The sequence below is a fragment of the Apus apus genome, chromosome 4 (assembly GCF_020740795.1).
Source record: "Apus apus isolate bApuApu2 chromosome 4, bApuApu2.pri.cur, whole genome shotgun sequence".
Taxonomy (NCBI): Eukaryota; Metazoa; Chordata; class Aves; order Apodiformes; family Apodidae; genus Apus; species Apus apus.
In genome coordinates this window covers 78,983,419-78,990,703 of record NC_067285.1, presented here as the reverse complement: position 1 = coordinate 78,990,703, position 7,285 = coordinate 78,983,419, and positions in this window count along the sequence as shown.

The window sequence follows — 7,285 nt, the reverse complement described above, 5'->3', positions numbered from 1 at the left end:
TGAAATAATATTCCATAATGTCTAAAAGCTTTGGCATCCTTTACAATTCAGTGTGCTGGGTTTCTTGTTTGATAAACTAGAATAGTTACGTGAACTGGCTGACTCTCAGTCATGAAGGGCTAAAAAAGTTGACTGCTGAGACAGGAGGTGCAGGTGCCTAGTGTTCTCCCACATTGCCATTCTCCCTGTATGAGTTATTCCAGTAAATCTGTAGAGCATGAAGAATTTAAAATACATCTAGAATAAATTACTATAAAATCAGTAAGGCCAGTGTATGTAGCAATGTATAATAAGACTGTAGAATAAATACGATGTAGGAAGGTTGGAACTGGAACAAATCCTAGAAAGTTTGCTGTGTGAATACAGGAGGGACATTTTATGGAGAGCTGCTTATAGGGATGCCTATGGTAGAATAACGCTCAGGAATTATGTGGATATAATCTTTAAAACAAACTAAAAGGAAAAATGCCCAGGATAAAATTACAGTACTTTTTCTACATCATATCATCCCTGAAAAATACTATAAGAAAAGCAACCTGTTGAATGGTATTTGTAAAGGTGGTATTTCTTTTTCTGTAAATTGCAAAAGTGGAAGGTAAAAAAAGTAATAAACAATGGAAAGCAATTTTTCTTTTTTGCCTCAATGAGGTTTCCTCTTGGTAAGAAGTTCAGCAAAATTTTGAATAATGCTACAAAATTTATAAAATTCCTGGGTTTAGCTGAGTCGAGACATGATGGTCTCCAAAAAAAAAAAAAAAAAAAAAAAAAAAAAAGCGCTTTGTCAAAATACCACTAAAAGAAAAAAATCAGAACTGTAGTCAGTGTATTTTACAGCCCTACACTGATATGCATAGATACTTTTTGTCAGCATGGATAAATTCCTAGACTGTCAGTACTAAAACTCTTTTATTTCTGAAAAAAATAAAAGGTTGTCTTTTCATATGTTTATATCATATTTTTTGTGCAGCAAGCTTATAGTCTGTCCTTTGTTTTTGATAATGTATGCTATAAATCAAATTTCCCTGAGTTCAGGCTCCTTTATGTGTTACTGAAAGAAAATAATGTCTTGTAGAGAATAGCACTAATAACAACAATATTATTTCTGGAGGAAAAAAGGGGATGTGTTCTTGAATTTGAAGATCTAAGAGATTATGTTCCTTGAGCAATTGTCACTGATTTCCTTGGCTAAGCAATCTAAAAAACTGCAACTCTGTCCTATAATAATGGTATTTTTAATAATGAAATCCACAGTGTTTATTCCCAGATAAGAGAAAACTCGTATTTTTCTACATACCCTTACTGATGATAATTGTGTCATTAATATAGATACAGACATATATATGTATGTGTTACAATGCTTCTGCATTAACAGTGTCACTTCTTAAATGCTTGTATTTGCAGTGCCTGTTTTGGAGATAGTTACAGTAGTCATTGAGTTCCTTCTGTGTACCATGAGTCTTTGCTCTGACTTGACTTAGTTTTTGTTCCAGCTTTTGAATGTTCTCTCTTGAATTTACTAGTTTGTGTAAAGAGTTTAACATGAAGTGCTGGATTGTAATATTTCTGATTATCCCAAAGTATTGCTTTCCTTTTGTTTAAAGTTCCAGTTATGTGTACAGAATATTTTGGTAAATGCTTTCTTACCTGGTGTGTATGTACTCGTCATAGTAGCAAAGCCCAAAAGATTTGAAACGAAAGTTCACACTGGGAGATGTAAGTGAAATAAGAATGTTTGTGGGCCTAGAAAAGGGTTAGAAAGGATCGTGCTAGAGATATGCCACTTTTGAAGCATAACTTTTAATAGTCGTTGATCAAGTTGCACTCCAACTCTGGGTCTTGAAAAGGTCAGAAATAGCTGATGTCAAATCACACTTTCATGAGAGTTCTTGGCATGAAGCAGGCTTTTCTTGTGACATTCATTCAGAACAGCCAATTAATTATGTCATGCAAACTTGTTGCAGATGAAAAAGTGTGATAATTTGAGCTACTTTTGTACAACTAATCATAACAAGTTAACAAAGCCACATGAAAATATCGTCACTGTGCTTGGATTTAGTGAACCTAATTGTAATACTTTATATAATTTTGGTTTACGTGATGAATTTAATTTTCATTGATGTGCATTTTGTAAATTGATGCACCTTTTACGGTCAGCAAAAAAATAAAATGTATAGAAATCCCCCCAAAATTGGCTCATATTCATTAAAGATTATTATAACAATAATCTGTTACATACCCAATGCCCTAACACTTACTTATTCAAAACTGAACAATGACTGGAATCTGTCCAGCTGCAGACAAATGCTAAATACTGCCAGTATACTGCCAGTATAAAACCAGTCTTTCTTGCTAGTATTCAGTGTCCCTAAGGGAGTAGTGACCCGTACATTGCCATCCATAATAGTTACTTTCCCAGCAGCGGAGGGGAAGAGAATGTTTGTACAACCAACTTTGGTAAGTTGAATTGCTTTTTCTTCATATTTTACTGTGGTTTAGTGGCAATCAATGGACGGACCCAGAGTGAGGACTGTCGTGCTAATTGAGACAGAGGCAGAAGAATCAGTCAGAGCAAGTGTTAACTCTCTACTCATCTGTTAAGCTACCTTATTTTCTAGTTTACTTTTATATTGTCCTTTCTGTCCAGCAGTGAATTTCTCATTGTTCATTTGATTTTGCTGTAACTTAAAACTCTTTATCAACTTATTTGGAATATCATTACACAGCTCAGTTTGAATTTGGTCCTTCTGAGCACTAAAATATGAACCCTTACCACAACTGTCCAAGAGCCAAGATTGTATATGGGAGACAAAGAAGAACAGGAGTTCAGGAAGTCTTAAATTAGGATTTTCCCCATCTCAAACAAGGCCTGCATGACAAAAATACCCCCACAGTTCTTAGCAGAAGAGGATGTTTCTGATAGCAATCGTCTGATTCAGACAAATTCTTAAATAAGGATAAGGATAAGCAACATAACTCATTAAATAAGTAGTCTTCCCCTTTGACACAAGTTCCACATTCTCTCCAGAGTTTATGACCATGGGAAAGGAAGTAAAAATGTTCCTTGACTTTTATGGGCCAGACAGGCAGAATCTAAACTATTCCAGAGGAGCCTTATCTTCCATGTCACAGTTCTGTCCTCTAGTTCATAAAGACAAAGAGCTATTCACAACATGTCCAGAAAGATTCAAGAGTTGAAAAAATCCCATGCACTATGAGAACACTGTGGATGAGCAAGGGCTCCTACATTACAAGCAAATAGCAAGAAACGATTTTTATCTTTAATGAATATGTTCGATTGCTTTCATTGATAGAGATTAATTGTAAGATTTTCTTTGTCAGAGCAAGATTTCACTGGTGCCTTATCCTTTTTTTTTCTTCCTGTTAATTTTTGGTTTATAATAGAGCCCTCACCTCTGTCTTAGTAGATGGAAAGAAAGTGGCAGAAAGTGTAAAAAGTAGGGCTGACAGGAAGAGAGGACATAGTTACAAAGAGTATGTTAATTCAGACTTACAGAGACAGGCACAAAGGTTCTTTAGTGGGGTCTGCAGCTAAAGACACACATCGTGTTTAATGGGGGAAGCTAAATCAGGAGAAAAACTACAGCAGGTGGTGATGAGGAAGAATGAAGGTGATGACAATGACAATTTTACACCATACGTTGTCTAGTATTTTTCATGAGGATTTGCTCCAACTCCCTAATAGTTGTTCTTGTTTCTGATGCTATTAGCATTGATTGGAGTATGCTAAATAGAGACAAATGTTGCACTCTGATTGGTTGATATGTTATTGAATAATGTTTACTGCATATTGAAATAATTACTATCAACTTCATTGTGCCCTTTATTATGTGTTTTGATTTTCTCTAAAACTGCCTAAAATTTACAAAATAAGAGGTAAGGGAAAGGAAGAGAAGGAGTGGTGATTCTCTTGCCAGTAGTGAGAACCCACCACAAAGCACATTTGGTGGCATTTTCCAGTTGGTCATCCTCTGGAAAGGAAGTAAATTCTTTGATCTGTTCCAAGGCACAGTAAGTAGGGCTGATGGGGAGATTCACATTAACAGCATACTACATGTCTAAATGAAAACTTGAATGCAGATAAGCCCTATGAAGAAATGCTTGGTGGTGTTACAGAGACAGGCAAAAGTCAGGGAAGAGACAGACTTCTTGGTAAATCAAAAGTTGGACAAATGAAGTTGCAGGCTCTGATTTTCACACTCCTGATACCAGGGCTGTGGCTGCAGTCACAGAGGAAGTAGGTTACTCCTGTATGTGTGTGCTAGGTGTGATCTGAAAATACCTACTAAATCTGGACTCTGACTTTGCATGGTGCTTGTTTTCTGATACCTGGTTTACATGGAAATTAGGAGCTAATCTCTGCCAAGTGTATCAGTTCTGTTTTGAACAAGAGCCTGACAGAAAAGCTACATGTGTGCATAGCTCAAGCAGGGTGGTACTCAGTGAGTCAGAAAATTCTGGTGTTTGACAGCAACAGATTTTTTATTGTGATTTTTCATTTAGACACTCTTATTTCTGTGTGCATATATCTCTTTCTTAAGAAAAACTGAATTCAGAACTAACACACATATTCAGCAGTTTTGTATTTGAACTGTTCCTGGTGATTATGATTAAGGAGCTGTCCCATTAAGCACTATCCAAATATAATGAGGGACAGAGCTCTCAAGAATATAGTATCAGAAAGGCAGAAGAAAAAGAGATGAAATGCCTTGATCTTGTTTCAATAGCAGAACAAGGAAAATAATGTTTGTCTTGTTAATCTAATGGCACTTCACCCCATGCTGCTGCGCTTCCTAATAGAATTGTTTATTCCCTTTGCTGATACTGTGTGATGGTGATGTTATCATGATGCATCACTTAATTGTATAACTTCTGTGTATACTGTTTGCTACTCTGCGGCAACTACAAGTTTGCTTTCTCTGTCCTGATTCTGTGAAGTACTGAGTTCCGTTAACTCTACTAACCCAAAACTTAGCTCTTCCCAGGATAAAACCTCATCTAACTACAAAATAAATGATCCCAATTAAAGGCTGTAAAACAGCAGTTGAATTACGTTTCACTGACAAGTCAATCAAGTTGCAACTGTAGAAGTATTCAGCAGTGTAGAATCCCTAATCTTTCATGACAAATTATTATAAATGTAGATGTCCAGTCTGCACTAATGTAAGTTCAGAATCTGCTCTGAGGTCACCTTATCCATATCCTGTAATATCACTAATTTCTCTGTTTATTAATAAAGAAAATGCATTCTCATATTTTAACTTAGAAGTTGATAAGCATGGACTGTAGATTGTGGAAGGAGCTGCAGATTCATTATTATGGAGAACATAGAATTACCAAGAGAAAACATTTACATAGATACCTGAAAGGAACATTTTGACACATCAGCTATGTTAGCAGAGTTAATTGTTAAGCATGACCCAACTCCCTTCAGTCTAATTACACCAGTCCCTGAATTCTGTGAAAAAGTAACAACAGCAATACACAGCTGGAAGAAGGGCTTCAATTGCAGCTGTCTTGCTCTTTTCAACAGGATTGAAAAGATTCAAGAGATCGTTATGATAAACATAAACCTTCTCCTCAAGTAAACTGTGGGTACAGTTTGCTTGCTCTCTGCTTTCTCATGCGTGTTTAGAGATAATGAGAAGATGTAAATCTTTTCTCCAAAAAACATATGTAAGGCAAAAGCTGGCTTGTTACTGAGCATAAGAACTTTGTTTCTGAATGCCGTTTCATTCATAGCTCAGCAATTCAATATTGCTCTAGCTGAAGGCAGAATCTATTATTTTTTCATATCAGAAAAAGTTTTTCTTTAGACTTAAACAGTTTTGTTTGAAATTACTTTTTTGTTTCTCTTTCAAATGCTTCCTACAAATTTTGTAAATATCTTTAAAAATGAAAAATGCTGGGTTTTTTGTTAAATTCTTATTTCAAACATACATTTCAACTGACTTAGTACACAAGCTTTAGGACTAATGGCTTTAAAAACACTTTTTGTGGACTGATCTGTATCACATGTATATATATCAATTTGATTTCTGAGGTTTTTTACATTGTATTCATTTAGTATGAGTAATTCCTGTTCCTTGACATTCCTGTTTTCTCTAGAAAATTATATGAATATGAAAAAAATACATTAATTATTTAAAATATTTTTAGCAAAACAAAGAATTCTGTTGCGAGGGGAAAAAAAATCATTAATTTTCTATCTGTCAGCATTCCTTTGTTTTGAGACTTCTCTTCTTAGAGTATAAATACTATGTGCATTGTATAGATATCCGGTATTGAAGTGGAAACCCTCGTGCAGTTTACAAAGAACTAGATTTTACTCAGCAAGAGTACTAAGTCAAAAAGTAACCTGTCCTTTAAACCATCCTCAAACCTAAACATGTATAGACATTATCTGAATATAGGAAAATCTGCCATAAGATTAGAAACCTGTCGCCTTTGTATGACGAGTAGAATTTTCAGTCCAACCTGTCTTAATTTGTCATCTACTTCATGTGACAATACTTTGCAAAGAATTACAGCAACAACAGAAGTGCAGAACTGGCGCAACAAACAGAAAAATTCTGAAGCTGGAGCTGAACTACCCTTGCTCCTCCTTTATGTACCTGATGATAATCTTGTGTAAGAATATGCTGCATATATCTTCTCTTTTTTTCCTAATCCTGCCTATCCATTAGAATATGATAGCTTGCATTTGACACTGCAAGTTTGTCTTTTTTTTTTAATCTCCATACGTAAATTAAATAGCCTGTGTCCTTTGAGAAGATTGGTAGTCTGGGCTCTACAATTTGGAATCACATTGCAGTTTCCTGGAACTTGTAAATTTTAAGATGCACCATGTCCAATATGACTACACCTTTGCTTGCCTGATGAGTTTTCTTGTCTGGCCTGATCTTGTCGTTTCATATGTACTACTTTACTACGATAGTGTACAACTGTCTTCTGAGATCCTTTCTACACTCAGATACAATGTTAACATAAAAAACCCAGGCAAGTTAATTTTTACTATATCATAAAAATGCTGAAGTTTGAATGGAGTTCTGCTTTGATTGTGATATCTTATGTACTGCTCTCTTACCAACCTAACTGTTTTAACTTTAACTTCACTTAATCAGGGACATAATCCCATGGAAGAAAGATATCAGCAGAGTGTGCAATTTTATAACTCCTCACTGCAAACTAACAGAACAACTCTCTTTAAAATAGGAATTTTGTTTTGTTTAGAGAAAGGTAATTCCAATTGCTTGAAATTTCAAAA